Raw genomic sequence first — 18,000 nt, 5'->3', positions numbered from 1 at the left:
TACTAATAGTTGCAATTTATCATCACCATTTACGCATGTAACCACTGACGTCAGCATTCAATTATAGCCACATCAAGATAAGAATACAATACCTACCATAAAAACTTTGATGAAGAATCTATTGGTAATGATAACTTACTGTACCTCATGCTCTCATTAGCCATTGGGCTACGTTGACACTCATTTTAAAAATGGGGGAGGGTGTCTGGTAAAGACCAGGATTCTACAAACTTGGTTAAGTAAGATTAGTTTGTATCCCAGTAATTACCAATCAGGAACCGGCTAATTAAATAGGCTGGGATTTGTACTAGGGTTAGTTTCTTCTCACAACTAGTGATATTTACACCATTACATAATTGCCATGCTTTCCTTTATTATTGCTGACTTGCAGAACCTGCAAGTGCTGAACTATGGTTATTGCAGTGTAATTTTGGGTTGCATACATTTTCAATTTACTTACCTTGTGTCTGATTCTTGTCCTACTCTGGTCTAGATATTTTGCATGACCACACCTGAAAAAAAACCACGTGTTTAATTTAATTCTGTACCAATATTCCTGTTATAGCTGATGTAGCACATTTTTCCTTACTGTAATCTAAGGATTTAATATTTAAAAAACAGCCATAAAACATATCTAAATAAAATCATTATATACCTTAAACAATATACATTTGCTCTCATCTCAGTGAGGAGAGAGATGGTGTTAAAGGGAATAGGTGTATGAGGTAAAAAGATGATTAGATTGAACCAGCTTGAATTCCAGAAAGTATTTCGCCAAGAACACCTACAACTTTCAATTGCTCGATTTCCAATCATTTCCTTTTTATGAAATCCCATTTTATTTGCACCTCTCAGAATCGGCATCAATGACCAGATTTTTCTAATTCTCTAATGGGAATTCTACCCCAAGCCTCATGTAAACCTACCTTAAATTCCTTAATGCATATTGTGTATTAATTTATTTGTGTGGGTTTACACTTATCACTCCAATAGAAAAGGCATATTTCTTGTGAGCAAATGTACAATACAATGTACTACTACCAAAGTCCTTCCCCTGCCCCCATGGCATGAATGAAAAACACCCATGTTGGAAAAAATGAACACTATTTGATTTAGACTATATCTGCTGGGGTGGGGTACACATACCTGAATGGATAATCATCTTAGGGATACACACTCTGGGGAACTCTCATCTACAAGTCAACAACCTTGAGATGGCAGCAGCAAGATTAGAACCGCAAGCCTTCAGAGACCTGCTAACATGATATTCAATTGTGCTGATGAACCTCAAGACTAGTCATTTCAACAAATAGAAGTGGGGGGAGGGGGGTTACAAATTTCCCTAACCCCTTGTGTATAAGTGAAGCAGCTGAATAAGTAAGCTGCTCACCATGCAATTGAGCAGTCAGCCTGATACCCCCTGGCCAACACATATTGCTAATGTGGCAAACAATATTGCAAGAGGTGTATTAAAAAATAAACATAAAAAATAATAACAAAACTATGATTTTCACAAGTATTTGTGATAATTTTGTATGTGAAAAATTTTGCATTTGGTCTGATATAAAGGTAAAACAATACAGAAATATTATATGTCATTCCAGTTTTACAATAATCTATAATTTTACAACAACAATGGAGTTACTAGGTCATGGAGATCTTAAGACTGGGTGAGAAATGACAGCCAGCATGTATGGCATTCACACAAGGCTACGAATGAAAACCATATACGTGTATGTATATTAATTACATGCTGCCCTAGAAAAAGTCTGTACCAGCAAAAGGTTAGCTTCATCAAAAATAACAAACTTTAGGATGGAAATGTGGATTACAGCTGGAATAATCGATATAAATAGGTATTCACACATTTTACCTTTTGACCCATGTTAAAAACTGTCAATCCGGCTTGAAACTGATAGGTTAGCCTTGGTTTAGCCAGAGGTACTTGCATTGGAATCATTCAAAACTTTCAAAACACTGACTTTTGTGTTTCTGATCAAAACGCAACAAAACAGGTATAAGGTATATCACGTACACGTGTTGTAACTTATACTATGATTGATTGGTTTCCTTTTATAACACAGGAGATACCAATTTGAAAAACTTATGTTTATTTTTCTAGTATCTTGAGAATTTGTCTGAAGTCAAGAACAAATGATAAATAAAATGATATTGTTATTTTACAATAAAGTTTTGTACATACTTACCTGGCAGACATATACTTAGCTTACGTCTCTGACGTCACGACAGAATTCAAAACTCGCGGCTAACGCGACAGGTAGGTCAGGTGATCTACCTTACCCGCCGCTGGGAGGCGGGTGTAAGAACCATCATACCTTTCTTGCCAGATTTTTTCTCTCTTATACCTGTCTCCTGAGGGGAGGCTGGGCGGGCCATCAATCGTATATGTCTGCCAGGTAAGTATGTACAAAACTTTATTGTAAAATAACAATATCATTTTTGTACATGAACTTTCCTGTCAGACATATACTTAGCTGATTGACACCCTTGGTGGAGGGTACAAGACAGAAAATAACAAAGAAAAGGTAAACAACACCTGTTGTAGGATAAAAATAACCTTGGTTCTTACCTGTTTAGGCTGAAGACTTCATAGATACTGTCTATTAGTCTGCATAGCCATAAGAGCTACAGCGAGGGCGTGACCTACAGCTGAAAAACAATCTTTGGGGTCTACTAACGGGACTTGATATCCGACTTACTTAGTAGAATCCAAGTCGGATCATGTCAATGGGGGTTCGCCCTCTTCTATGACAGAACCTGTCCACTACCAACGCAGGGAGCTTCGAACCAAATCCGATCACCTAACCAAACTAACGTTATTAGCATTACGAAACGAAAAACGATGCCTACCTGCATCATTTTTCATACAACCACATGAAACTCAATTACCAAAAAAAACAAGGGAAAAAAAAAACTACTAAGGATATGTTCCAGCTCCCTGCCCCAGCACCGAATCCGCCGATACGTACGGGCCTAACGGCGAAGCACTCGTCATACGTAATACTAACGTCTTTTAGGTAGTGGTTGGCGAATACTGAATTACATCTCCAGAATGTAGTTTTCATCAGATTCTGAAGAGACATATTCTTCTTAAAGGCCAAGAAAGTGGCAAGAATTGCTCTTACTTCATGAGCCATTGACTTTTAGGTATCTTGAAATGTTCCTCATTACACGCTTTATGTGCTTCTTTCACAACACTTCTAATGAAGAAAGACAGCGCATTTTTCGACAATGGTCTGCTGGGGTCCCTTTTACAGAGCACCATAGTCTATCCTCAATGCCCTTAAGGGTTTTCTTCTTCTGAAGGTATATTTTTAAACTCCTAACAGGGCAAAGATTCTTCCAGGTTCTTCCCCTACTATGGCAGATAAACCACGAACCTCAAAGTTCCTTGGCCACGGATTTGGAGGGGTTCTCATTTTTTGCCAAAAACGAAGGAAGGAAGGAACAAACCACGGAATCTCCTTTGAAACCTACCCTTCCTTCTAGGGCATGAATCTCACTAACCCTTTTAGCTGATGCTAAAGCCATGAGAAAGAGAGCTTTCCTCGTGAGATCTTTGAAGGAGGCTAAATGTGGTGGTTCAAACCTAGCGGACTCAGGAAACGAAGAACCACATCCAGATTCCAACTTGGAACTTCGCTCGAGGTTTTCTTGGAAGATTCAAAAGATCTTAAGAGATCATGAAGATCTTTGTTATTCGAAAGATCTAAATTCCTATGTCTGAATACCGCAGCCAGCATGCTTCGGTATCCTTTGATAGTAGATCTGCCAAACCGCATTTTTCTCTGAGGAAAACTAGGAAAATCTGCTATCTGAGTCACAGAGGTACTTGAAGAGGAAAACTTCTGGTTCCTGCACCAACGGCGAAAAGACGTCCCACTTCGACTGGTAGACTTTAAGGGTCGAGGTCTTCTAGCTGAGGCGATAGCCTTAGCAGCTTTTGTCGAAAACCCCATTCGCTCTGACAAGACTTTTGACAGTCGAAAGCCAGTCAGATTGAGAGCGGGGAGGTTTCTGTGATACCTGTCGAAGTGGGGTTGTTTGAGCAAATCTTGTCTTTGTGGAAGTGCTCTTGGAAAGTCCACCAACCATTCCAGTACCTCTGTGAACCAATCTTGGGCGGGCCAGAACGGAGCTACTAGCGTCATTCTTGTCCTCTCCGAGATAGCAAAATTCTTGAGGGGGGGTTTGTCCTAGGTTACTTTGAAGGGGGGAAAGGCGTAGACGTCTAGCCCTGTCCAATCTAGGAGAAACGCATCCACTGATACTGCTCCTGGGTCTGAGATCGGGGAGCAGTAAAGTTCGATTCTTGCGTTCTTTGCTGTTGCAAAGAGAGATCGATGTGAGGTCAGCCCCATCTTCTCCACAGGTCTTGGCATACTTCTGAGTGGAGGGTCCACTCGGATCCGGCAGGAGGAGTTGATTCTTCCTGCTCAGGAGATCGGCCCTGACGTTCCTTTCTCCCTGTACGAATCTGGTGAGAAGACTGATCTTCCTTGTTTGAGACCACAGCAGAAGATCCCTTGCTGTTTCGTACAGGGAGAAGGAGTGCGTCCCCCCCTGTTTTTTGATGTACGCCAAGGCTGTTGTGTTGTCCGAATTGACCTGCACTACTGCATTTCGGACGTGGGGTTCGAAGGCTTCAATGCCATCCAGACTGCCATCAACTCTTTCTTGTTGATGTGCCAGGACACCTGATCCCCCTTCCAGGTGCCTGACACTTCTCTTGTCCCGAGCGTCGCCCCCCAACCTGCCTCCGATGCGTCGGAAAACAACACATGGCTGGGGTTCGGCATGTAGAGAGACATTCCTTCCACAAATCGAAGTGGGTGTTCCACCACCGAAGGTCTCTCTTGATTTCCCTTGAGATCTTGAGGGAGAACTCCAGATCTGGGGGGAGAGACGCCTCCAGTTCTGGTATAGGAAGAACTGTAGAGGCCTGAGATGCAACCTTCCTAGAGAAACGAATTGCTCCAGCGAGGAGAGTGTCCCCAGCAGACTCATCCACTCTCGCTGTGCATGCATCTTTCTCTAGGAAGGTCGTTTATTTTCTCGTAGCAACGAGCTATTCCTCTCTGGCGACGGAAAAAGCCCGAAAAGCCAGAGAAGCTATCCGAATCCCCAGGATAGATCCTTTCTTGACTGGGGATTAATTGAGACTTCTGGAAGTTCACCAGAAGTCCCAGCGAACTTGCCAATGTAAGGGTCTTTTGAAGGTCCTCCAGACATCTTTCTTGAGACTCTGCTCTGATTAGCCAGTCGTCGAGATAAAGCGACACCCTCACTCCCTCCAAATGTAGCCACTGCGCCACGTTTTTCATTAACCCCGTGAAAACTTGGGGTGCAGTTGATAGGCCGAAGCACAAGGCCTTGAATTGGAAGATGTTTCCTCCCATCATGAATCGTAGATACTTCCGTGAAGAAGGATGGATCGGCACATGAAAGTAAGCGTCCTGAAGGTCTAGAGACACCATCCAGTCCCCTGGACGAAGAGCCGCTAACACTGAGGAAGTTGTCTCCATGGCGAACTACCTCTTTTCCACAAAGACGTTCAGGGCGCTTACATCCAACACCGGTCTCCATCCTCCTGAGTTCTTCGGAACTAGGAAAAGTCTGTTGTAAAAGCCCGCAGAGCGGGGATCTTTCACTAGTTCTATAGCCTCCTTCTCTAGCATGAGATCTACTGCTAGAGAAAGGGCTTGATTCATGATGGGGTCCTTGTACTTGGCTACCAACTCCCTCGGAGTTGTCGTCAATGGTGGTCTTGACGAGAAGGGAATGAGGTATCCTTTGCTGACAATCGATAGGGACCATTGTCTGCCCCTTTGTGGGCCCAGACGTCGGCAAATTTCAGTAGTCTGGCACCCACTGATGTCTGGAGTCTTGACCGCTATTTCTTCTCTGACTGACTTAGAGAAGGTTTTACCTCTCTTAAAAGGTCTAGTCCCTCTGGTTGCAGAACTCTGACAGCGGGTCCTCCTCGAAAGGGCTCCTGTCTCAGAGGAGTCTCTTTCTTGGTCTTGGGTTGGAAGACAGAGCGAGGTTCCTTGGCCCGCCTGGGCTAACATGTCCTGAGTAGCCTTAGCTGAAAGGGCACTCGAGACATCTTGGATAATTTTCTTGGGGAACAAAGAAGCGGAGATAGTTGAGCATACAAGAGCGAGGCCCTTTGCGCATGAGACACTGCCTTCGTGAGAAACGAACAGTAGACCGACCGTTTCTTAAGCACTCCAGCTCCAAACAGTGAGGAGGATCACTCGATCCGTCTCACTGCTTTATCCATGCAAGTGAGTACACAGTTAAGATCTTCAGGAGACAGAGCATCTGGGGGGGTTTCTTGGTCTTATTAGCCAGAACACCTAAAGACCAATCAAGGAAGTTGAAAACTTCCAGGACTCGGAACATTCCCTTCTTAGTAAGTGGTCAAGTTCGTTCATTCCCCACGTAGTCTTGGCGGACAAGAGGGCGGAACGACGAGCAGAATCCACTAATGAAGAGAAGTCCGAGTCCGCAGACGAAGGAAGAGCGAGGCCTAAAGGTTCTCCCGATTCGTACCAGAATCCCAATCTGCCGGTCAGTTTAGACGGAGGGAAAGAAAAAACCGTCTTCCCTTTCTTTTCTTCCTTGTCCTTAGAAAGGAGCCATTCCCCAAAACCTCTCAGCGCCTTCTTCATGGAAACAGTAGGTTTCATCCTTACACAAGACGAAACCTTCGACGTCTTCGAAGTGGAGAATAACGAAAGAGGAGAAGGGGGAGCCCAGGGAGAAAAAGGATATCTCCAAACTCTTGCAGGAGTAACTCTGTTAGTTTTTCTTATAGGAGGAAACTGAGGCGTCTTTTGGTCCTTCTTCTTCTGAGGGGTCCTGTTCCTCCTGAGCTGAAGAGCCCTCCTGATCCTTAGAGGCGCGACTATTCTTAAAGTAGTCTCTAGAGGAAGTTAGACGTATACGTCTTGGAGACAATGCTTCAGGCAAGTGTCTACTTGCAACATCCTTCTTGTCAGGAGGAGTGCGTTTCCCAGATTCTTGAAGCCTAATAGGAGTCAGGCGGGCAGTCAGGTGCAGAGCGCCTGTTTGAAGAAGAACTTCTATCAGGCTCTTGGCGCCTATCCAAAGGAGAGCGGCTACCAGGCAAACGGCGCCTGCCATACGAAAAGCGCCTACCAGGCTCTTGGCGCCTGAACCGAGGCGAGAGAATCTCTGGCGACGAGCGCCTACTAGGTGAGCGCCTACCAGGGGATAAGCAGAAGCGCCTGCTAGGCTCTCGGCGCCTGACTCGAGGCGAGAAAAAGTCGGGAGAAGAGCGCCTGCCAGGCGAAACGCGCCTAACAAGCTCTTGACGCCTGTCCAGCGAAGGGCGCCTGTCCGATTTAGGGTGCTTGTCAACCGGAGAGTGGAGGCGAGACGAGGAGCGGCTACGAGGTGAGTAGTGCCTACTAGGCTCTTGGCGCCTGTCAAGGGGAGCGATCCTGTCTCGAGAAGAGCGTCTGTAGGGTGAGGATCTCCTACGCGCAGTTTGCTCCTTGTCCGAAGGAGAAACTTGTCTGTCAGGCGAATGTCGCTTAGACGCAGATGCGATCTTGTCCGAAGCAGAAAGCCTCCTGCGAGAATCCGAACGCACAGGTGAGCGCAGCCGCTTCCGTCGAATAGCGAGAGTCAGGAGAGGGGAGCCTGGACTTCTTTACAGGAAGCGAGACGTCCTTCCTTCGACGAGAAGACACGCAAAGAGAGCCAGCCAGAGCCGAAATCTGCGCCTGAAGGTTAGCCAACACCCTTTGCAGGAGAATTCACAAACTCGTGAACAGGAGACGAGGCTCGATCTCCGCTCGGGGAACGATACTCCTGAGATCTCTTACGCTTCTTCGCTTCCACCTCAGGCTCTTCCGAAAAAACTTCATAAGAGGGGCTGGAAGGGCGGGCGCAGGGAGCGTTCCAGGCTCTCTTCGAAGGGCGCGAGGCTTCCGAAGAGCTCCATCCTCTTTTAGGAGAAGGCGAAGGCGACGACGAGAAGCACTGGCGCAAAATTTCTCTCTTGGAGCGATCCAAGGTAGCCTGGGAACGATCAACAGGAGCTACCGAGGGGACGCCTGACCGTTGGGGATGCTCCCTAACCTTCCTGCGGCTTTCGACTTCCTCCTCCACTGGGACTGGGAGTCCCTGGGAAAGAGGTCTAGGCCTGGAAGCATTAGGGAGCCGATCAGACGCACCCTCCACTGCACTGGGTTCACTGCACAAATCACTATTGGAATCACTCTTACCTTCTAGTTGTTTGATTTTCCTCTCCATACTGCGAATGGTGGCTTTCATTGAGGCCACTTCCGAAGGCGCATCTTCGGCTTCGGTGCAGGGAGCAGGAGCTGAAACTGACAAAGGAGCTACTTCTAAAATAGGATTATCTACATCCAACTCGCTAATACGAGATCTACTACTGCTCCTGGAAGAAGCTTTCCTAACTTTATCCTTTTCAAGCTTCCTCAAGTAGGAAGACAAAGACTTCCATTCATCCTCATTCAGCTTTTCACATTCATTACAAGGGTTATTAAAGGTGCATTCATTCCCTCTACACTTCAAACATACCGTGTGAGGGTCTACCGCAGCTTTCGGTAGCCTCACCTTACACTCAGTCATACAACAAACTCTAAACATAGCAGTTTTCTTAGTATCAACATCAGACATCATGAATCCAAGAAAAATCCAAAGAAAAGTCCAAAACTGTCCACAAATCGCGAATGCCAGGCCAAAAGATCGGGTACTTCACCAAAAGTCCGTAGAAAGAATCCAGGGCGAAAACGAGAAAAGAATCCAACTGTCAAGAGGTACCGACAACAGGTGTGGTCGACACCGACGACAGAAAAAAGAAAAAATCTGGCAAGAAAGGTATGATGGTTCTTACACCCGCCTCCCAGCGGCGGGTAAGGAAGGTAGATCACCTGACCTACCTGTCGCGTTAGCCGCGAGTTTTGAATTCTGTCGTGACGTCAGAGACGTAAGCTAAGTATATGTCTGACAGGAAAGTTCATGTACAAAAATCTGTTTATAAAGTCATATCAAGCCGATGACGATGATGTTGATAGTGATTCTGTTGCTTTAGAAATCTACCAAAGACATTGTATCACTATTATTATTATTCTTATTATCATTATATGTATTAGCATTATTTCAATAGGCTATCTCATACTCACATGAGTATACATACTGTTGATTTAAGCATATTTTGACTGAAAAAAGTAATTTTGTCGAAAAATTATTTTTTCCTATATACAAACCTAGGTTGTCTAACAAAAGGATATCCGCGGGAACGCGCCGCCACTACCGCATACAAAGAGTTCAAACTTGAATCGCTGTACCTGGGTCTGGGGTAACTGCGCGGGGTGAGCCCGGGCCAGCTTGGGTAGGTCATTGTGATACCATTCTTTGAGCCGTTAGAATACTTAGTCTAAACAGACACACTCTTCAAAAGGGGGGCCATAACTCAATGAGGGGTGGATGAGGAGGGCCATTAATCTGTTAAACAACCTAGGTTTGTATATAGGAAAAAATAATTTTTCGACAAAATTACTTTTGTTCCGACTAAGTACAAACCGTCGGTTGTCTAACAAAAGGAGACTCGAACTGAGGATGGGAAGGTGAGTGACCTGAATGTACCCTTTGAAGAGCCGCCAATAACTCACACGACCTGATGTTAACCCAGACCCCCTACTCCTCATGACACTTTACACGGTAAGGATTCAATAGGGGAGAACCCAAGGCTGTTGTCCTAACCTATGGTACTAATACTCACTCAGAGAGCTGTTCCTGAAGGATTCTTAGCCATCATTCTACTCTCCAGGTAAGTCAGTAGTGGCCAAGTCGTGTCATGGACAGTACAGTCATACGTAGGATATTACCAGGAAAACTCACTCATACCCCTTACATTCGGCCAGACTTAGGCGGGAATTGCTGGGAGTGTGTGTGTGTGTATTTCCAAATTGAGGTACGCAGTGCGGGTGACCAACGCCTAGAGGATCTCTTGGGCTGCGACAATGGGGCCCAGAGAGAACACTTCTAGAGATTTGAACGTAACTTCTCGTAGGTAGAAGGAGGTGAAGGTGGTTTTGACTCTTCCAGGTGCCTGCTCTCAATACCTGACCCACTGAGAGGTTCTTCCTGAAGAGCATAGAGGAGCCTATGCCCCTAACTTCGTGAGCCCTCACCTTTGGCACTGGTACTTCCTTGTTTTCGTAGCCCTTCTTATAACCTGTCTGATCCAGAAGGAGATGGTATTCTTAGCCACCTCTTTCGGATGCTTGCCCGTGGCCACGAACAGCCGTTTGATAGCCGGTCTGAACTGTCTCGTCCTCTTGGGAGGTAGGCTTTCATGGCTCTGACCGGGCATAGAATCAGTTCCTCTTTGTCAAAGCCGGTAAAATCCCCCAAGGAAGGAATGGTAAAAGAGGAAAACATCTCCTCTGGCTTGTATGGGTCTTGAGTCTTGGCTACAAAGCCAGGGACAAACGAGAACCCCATCTCCCTCCAACGCCTGGTGTGTGACACTTCGTAGGACAGCGCGTGTAGTTCGCTGACCCTCTTCGAAGATGCCAGGGCTAAGAGGAAAAGGGTCTTCAAGGTGAGGTTCTTCAAGGAAGCTGAATGTAAGGGCTCATAGGGAGGACCTCTCAAGGATTCCAGGACTAAGGCTAACATCCCAGTGGGGAGTCCGTAGCTCTCTCGGGGGACAGGTCTTCCTAAAGTGCTTGAAGAGCAACAAAATTTCTGGAGATGCAGCGAGGTCCATGCCTTTCAACGCGAATACTTAATTTAAAGCCGCTCTATAACCCTCCACTGCCGATATGGATAGTCTTTTATCCTTCCTGAGGTGGTGGAAAAAACTCGCTAGTTGAGGGATGGTGGCCTCGTCTGGGGCAATGCCTTTATCTTGACACCAATCTTGAAACCGTCGCCACTTTCCCTGGTACAATCTGCCTGAGGAAGGTTTCACAGGATTGGCCATGGCTCAGCTAACTGCCTGTAAAAACCTCTATCGCGGAGGATTTTGATGACAGTCTGAACCCGTGTAAGCGGAGGGCCGACGGATTTGGGTGTAGGCATCCGTTGTTGGTTGGGCGAGGAGATCTATTCTGTCTGGTAGGCTTACCGGGTCCTCTAACTGAAGATCCAGCACTTCTGGGAACCAGGGGGCTTCCGGCCACCAAGGAGCTACTAAGGTTACTCGCAGGTTCTGCGAGTAGCGAATCTTCTGAAGGATCTTCTGGAGGAGGGGGAAAGGCGGAAAGGCGTAAGCGTCCAGGTTCTTCCCAATCTTGCAGGAGGGCATCCTCCCCCGCTGCCTGCGGGTCTGGGAGTGGGGAGAAGAACACTGGCAGTTTTCTGTTCCATGCGGTGGCAAAGAGGTCTATCGACGGAGAGCCCCACCTCTTTATCAGGCCATCTGCTACTTCTTGATGGAGGGACCACTCTGTGTTGATTATCTGTCCCCTCCTGCTCAGATGGTCCGCCCAAACATTTTTCTTGCCTGGAATATATCTTGCCTTGAGGGTGATGTCCATTTCCTCTGCTAACTCCTGGATTTTACTGCCAGGCGACAGAGATCCCGTGAGACTGTGCCCCCCTGTTTGTTTAGATATGCCACCACCGTGGAGTTGTCTGACATTAGGCCCACCGTTTTCCCTTGGAGTTGAGACAGGAAGTGCTGAAGGGAGAGGAAGACTGCCTTCAATTCCAAGACATTGATGTGAGATGCTTTCTCTTCTTCCGACCACAGGCCGCTCACTTCTTCCTCCGTCAGGTGCGCCCCCCACCCTTTTTTCTTTTGAGCATCCGTGAAGAGAAGAATCTCTGGGGTTCTCGGACTGAGAGAGATGCCCCCTTGGAGGTGGGAAGGCACCATCCACCACTCCAGGGACTTCCTTACTTTCTTGGGAGGGAGAGAAGAATTTTGCTGTTGGGGTCCCCTACCTGAGGAGACCATTGTTTCTTGAACAGCCACTGAAGCGGCCTCATACGCCTTCTGCTGTGAGGCACTAGTCTCTCTATTGAGGCCATGTGTCCTAAGATGGACTGGCAGAGTTTTGCCGTGGGAGGGCTGGGCCCCAAAGCTCTCCGCACTTGAGATACTAGGCCGGAGACCCTGTTCTCCGCGGGGAAGGCCTTCATGAGGGATGAATCTAGTGTCTTCCGAGGTACACCATCCTTTGTCTGGGAGTGAAATCCGACTTGTCGACATTCACCACCACTCCCAGTTCCTGAACGAATGACAAAACTAGCTGAAGGTGCTCCGCACACTGCGCAGCCGTCTCGGCTAAGATGAGCCAATCGTCCAGGTAGCTGGAGGAGAGACGGATGCCTCTTGCATGTGCCCAAACTGACACTATCTTGAAGACCCTGGTGAACACCTGTGGGGCTGTGGCGAGGCCGAAGCACAGGCAGGTGAACTGCAGAGTCTTTCCCTTGCTGACAATCCTGAGGAATTTTCTGGAGGAGGGTGAACAGGGACTTGGAAGTAGGCATCTTGAAGGTCTATTGAGGCCATGAAGTCTCCCTCCCTGACACAAGCTCGAACGGAGTCTGCCGTTTCCATCCGAAACTTTGTCAGAGAAAAAAGGAACTTGTTGAGGGCGTGAAAGGTCTATGACCGGCCTCCAACCCCCTGTTGCCTTTTCTACCAGGAAGAGTCTGGAGTAGAACCCTGGACCTGGATCCTGAACCTCTTCCAACGCCCCTTTCTGAAGTAGCTTGGATATTTCCTCCTCCAGGGCCCGTCCGCGGTCCGAGTCCGGTCGATAGGAAGGGACTTGGATGGGGGTAGGGGATAGAGTGGGTGTAGACTGGAAGGGAAGACGGTAGCCTGACTTGATAACCTGCAGGGTCCAATCTTCCGCTCCTGCTTGCTGCCGCCACTTGCCAATTGGCAGCCAAGCAACCCCCTACCTTCCGCTGACGGGCAGGATCTGGCCTAGAATTTCTTGCGGGGGACCTCCCTCTCTTCTGTTGCCCTTCTGCTTCCGCTCCTTTGATGGAAAGGGACGAGTCTTCTCCCTATGGAACTTGTCCTTCGACACAGAGTAAGGTTTCTTCTCCTCTCGCCTACGCGACGGGAAAGCCGGTCTCTGCGCTTCTCTTACCTGTTGGCTAATCTGTGGTGCTGGCCGTGGTCTATGGCCCGGGGTTGCGGAATTGGAGAGAGCCCTAGATTGGAGAGATCGCTCCTTCTCCGCTGCCTTGCGAACTTCTTCCGCAGGAATAAGTTCTTTCTGGAACAGCGGGTTTTTCCGTAAGTCCGGGAGGAGGTCTCTCACCACTGGCGATTTGGCCTCCTTGAAGGCATTCTCTCTCCTTTTCACCTCCATATTAGCCCACAGGACCGCTAAGTTGTCTGCTTGGTGCGAGAGTGTCTTGATCCCCACACTGCATGAAGGAAGACAAGTTCTGCTGCTGCTGAGGCTGGAGCTCGGGTAAGAACTGCGGAAGTGCTGCCAGTAGACGTTCCATCCACGAATTCGTAGCGAGGGCCAGAGCTAGAGCGCGAATGAGTCCTTCGGTTTCTGAGGGAGAGAGCAAGAGGTGCTTTTTCTGAAGGGCGTCCAGACTGACATCTAAGAGATCTGCAAGGTCCCTGGAATATGCAGACTCCCTTAGTTTGTCACCTGTTGGCCTATAATACCTGCTGGCCCCCTGAGCAGGGATAGGAAGCCACCTCTGTTTCTCAGATACCCTAGTTGGTGAAGTCGTGGCTTCTCGGGACGCTCTAGCCATGGCTAGCCTAACCTGGTTGCTCCAGGGGAGGCTGACCGAGGGGGGCTGTGAATTCTTCAGGTTGAGCACCTTATGCACCTCTGACTGAAACTCCTGGTTCAGTTCCTCAGTTTCTGTTAGGCCATTGGCGCTTCTAATCAACGACAGAATCTGGTTGAATGAAAAGGGCTCGGGCTCCGCAAGGTTGAGCTAGTCTGACTGCCGTCCGAATCGGGGTCAGAATCGGGCTCCCCCTCGGAGCATGAATCGGGCTCGGAATCAGAGTCAGAACTGTCACCCAAATCTGGAAACAGTTCCTCTGACTTCTTTTCCAAAAGGAACTTCTTCCTGGCTTCTTCCATCCTACGGGCAGACTCCTCTAGACTGGTGTTCTTTTCTCCACTTGCTGGGAAACCTCCTTTTTGGAGCTTAAGTAGTCCTCCACCGCCTGTTTGGACCAGGTTCGCAATGTCCAGTGCGGGAGTGAGGACCTGGGCCCCCACTGTACCTAGGCTAACTGATGGAGGTGGTGCGGAGGTACTAGGCTCATGCCTAGGCCTAGCTTTTTCGGGCATCAACGCTGGCACTGGTCTCTCAGCGCGACCTAGGCCTTGCGGCATCGAAAGGTCTCCATTGATGCTCCTCCTCCGAGCGTTGTGGCTGGCTGGCTTCTTGCGTCGGGTTGCCGCAACTTCTGGAGGGGAGGGGGAGGGGCCTCCGGCTCCTGCGAGTTGGGTCCCGTTCCGGGCTCCTTAGCACTGTCCTCAGGATGGGAGGGTGAGGCATCAGGTCCGTCACCGGATCCCTCCTGGGGCTGGACTGATTGTGCCCGAGAGGAACAGGGGGTTACCTTGGCACCCGGCTGTGTCTCGGTACTGCTATGGTCATACCTAGATAGTTCGGCCTTTAGGCTAGGCAGGAACTAGCTCTCGGTTGCAGACCCCTTCTTGTTACGCTTCGAGGCAGGAACATGGATCCCAGCCCCTAGGGTAGCTTCTTTCCTCTTACCTGCTTTCCTAGCCCCCGACGACGAAGGTTTCTTTAGCCTAAGTTTCTTGGGAAGGACACTAGGCTCACTAACTAGGTCCCCCGTTAATAAGGAGGAAGGATTACTAGGCTAGTGTTCTCCAATTGGGCACTATCCCCCTCACACACGGCCTTAGGCCCCACAGTAGTCGGCCTAGGCCTAGGCTTATCGGCATCAACATTAGCGTCACTGAAAACACTCTCATGCGCCTCATAATAGAGCCTCCACTGATCATTTATTCCACTGCGCACAGGTTGAACACGATGCATCAGGGGAACATTCAAAACCCCTACAAGCAATACACCACAGATGAGGATCCGAGGTTGGCGAAGGCAAAGATGTACCGCAACGCATGCCATCGGAAACACACACACAAATCCTCCCCGAAAAACCCACCATAGATCCGCCTTCCATACTTACAGGGAAGTTAGGATGCTAGGTAATACTAAAGGATAAATAAAAGGATAGGAAAAGGGCACTGGGGAAGCACTCAAGCAACAGGATGTCAAAAGATAATATCACGATAAAGAAAGACTACAGTCGGCGGTCATGCGTTGTTTATCTCAAGTCGGGTCAAGGCGGAAGGAGTAGGTGTTGACACGACGGCTACCGCGAAAAGAATGGTATCACAATGACCTACCCAAGCTGGCCCGGGCTCACCCCGCGCAGTTACCCCAGACCCAGGTACAGCGATTCAAGTTTGAACTCTTTGTATGCGGTAGCGGCGGCGCGTTCCCGCGGATATCCTTTTGTTAGACAACCGACGGTTTGTACTTAGTCGGAACAAATAAAGCTTGTAGATGACCAATATGCTATCAGAACTATCTTAACATAACCAGAGTATATTACATAATGTATGATCTAACATCAAAAATGTAATAAGAACAGGTGTGGGTATTTGGTTATAAGTTTTGTCAGAAAACCAAAACTCATTATTTACGCCCTCAGGCATGTGGCAAGTGTATGAATCGGCCATTTTATATTTGTCAAAGCCATTCCACAATCATCTGAAAATACATGAAAAACCAATGTTTAAAAATGCAGTCGGTAATTCTAGGTTAGAGCTCTATGCAGAAACATTGTTCAATAATTTTTTTTTGTACAATATAAGATAGAAAAGGTGCATATAATGCAATACAGGCAAGATAACTTGGAAAATTTATCAAAATAATGTGACAAATTTACCTTCTTTTGTTTATGTTTTAGCAGAGAAAAGCTGTGTGTGTGCCTTGCTTAGTATCAGCTCCTCAAGGATTAATGTATGATTAAGCAAAAAAAAAAGGCAATTTCTCATACTTTTTTGTAAATTTTTCAAATTATCTCACCTGAAGTGCATTGTAGTTGACACTCCCCAACTCATGAACAATTAAAGTTACAAACATTACGATACGAACAAACGTGACTGTAAAGTAAATTTGTGTTCAGAACACACTCCTTTGACAATTTAAGTTCAAATTTTGTTCTGTGCACTTATGCTTACCTACAATTAATAAAGTCCTGTGCTCTATAAAAATCAGTATATACAGTGCTACATTGTGTTTTATGATGAAAAAACATACATTACTCTAGTGACTTAATATTACACTGTATACTTAAGTAGGCATGAAGACCAACTTACGAACAACAAGATATGAACAGCTAATCAGAATGTAGTAACTCGTTCATATGAAGTGTGGTCTGTACCTTTATACACACACTTCTACAGTTGTCAAAAAATTCCTTTATTGAACAACATCTCTATGTGAGCACTTCCTTAGAATTACCATATTTCATAAGCCTATGCAACATAAACAGTAGCAGCTATTTCATGTACTAGTAGTTCAGTTTGTCACATACAGCAACATGTACAGCCATTTCAACTCATCCATATAAACATTGTGGCTTTAGAAAAATTCAACAGATGGTTGCAATGTCATTGGTCGAACCCAAAATCTGGACATCTAAGCTAGAAATGGCCAAGGGCTAGCCTACACTGAGGTAAAGTTCTTGCACCACCTTTCTTGTAAACCTGATAGGCCTACAACAATTTAATGAAAAACAGTAAGTCAGGGTTAGACTACAGTACTTTGCTGTGATGGTAATACTGCGGTATTTCTACAGAAGCACACCGTACGGACTGCAAGGAACGTAACCGTGAATACGGCATCCACTAGTACTGGACCCAGGGGGTTAATTACAGTCGTCCAAATAAATATTACTTAAAATTCTTGTTCAGTAAGTAAAACTGCATAGAAAAACCGCAGCTGCCATAGTCTAGGCCGCCATGGATAAGTACTCTAGATCTACCAATACGGCAGCATATTGGTGTGCATAGGCCTATACCTAGTTCTTTAATGGACGTTATCACGTTTGGGCCCTAGGACATCTTAGGTTAGGCTGCATCCTCTTTTATATCAACTAGCCTACGTCTTTGAACTGCTTTTGAACAACCTGCAACATCCAGAAAGAGACCTAACCCTAACCTTCGCTGTGATAATGATCAGTCATAATTATCTAGGATTATAGTAGGCTACGACAGGGATAATTTCTAGGCTACTCGAGTACCAAATTCCTTGCCGCCCGCCCAGGCCTTGCCCGAGTTCCGGATAAACCTTACGCTGGATAGGCCTAATGCTTGTACTACTATTCCTCAAATAATAAAAAAAAAAAACGCCTTGGATTACGAGCCTCCAATGTTAGGCCAATGAAATTCCACTCTAGGCCTATCGGGGCTGCAAGAACCGTCCCTAATCAATTGGCTGCTAGGCGACCAAATTGTAAAACAACCTTCTTAAATTAATAAATGTCGAGTGACAGCTTACAATTGCAAAACTTACTGATTTCTGCAACAAACTACAATGTTTTAGCGACATACTTACAACTCCTTCTAAATCTTTCCTTAGATTTTATAACAGATCAGGTGTATAACGAAGGGCGGGTCAACGAAATTCAATATGGTGTTTCTTCTCATCGAGCGGTGGGTACCTTGCGGCTCCACCACCAGGCTGCTGGCAATGGTCGTGACTCGTGTCGTCGTTGAGGTTCCGCCTTTCCCAAATTCCCAATCACAGAGCTTTTCTCTACAGCAAAACACTAGATTTGTATACTCATTTATTTTTTTTATGTTTTCATCCTTAATATTTTCAGCATCAATCAACACGATCTACATATTCCGTAATACCGTTAAGACTACTTTAAGGTGGTGGGGAACTGAAACCAAGCAACTTGAACTTGTACGG

General features: G+C 46.8%; 1 protein-coding gene across 1 annotated transcript in view; it reads right to left on the bottom strand.

The window, feature by feature from the left end:
• Positions 1–17,812, bottom strand: part of LOC135201758 (uncharacterized) — a 127,215-nt gene extending 109,403 nt beyond the window's left edge. Inside the window, exons 1-2 of the mRNA XM_064230996.1 lie at positions 17,641–17,812; positions 461–512 (exon numbers count right to left, since the gene is read on the bottom strand). The gene's annotated coding sequence lies outside the window, so the exon portion shown is untranslated. The remainder of the gene's footprint in view (positions 1–460; positions 513–17,640) is intronic.
• Between the last annotated feature and the right edge of the window lie 188 nt (positions 17,813–18,000).

This window comes from Macrobrachium nipponense, chromosome 28 (genome assembly GCF_015104395.2).
Source record: "Macrobrachium nipponense isolate FS-2020 chromosome 28, ASM1510439v2, whole genome shotgun sequence".
NCBI classification, from domain to species: domain Eukaryota; kingdom Metazoa; phylum Arthropoda; class Malacostraca; order Decapoda; family Palaemonidae; genus Macrobrachium; species Macrobrachium nipponense.
This window is presented reverse-complemented; position numbering and strand designations above follow the sequence as displayed.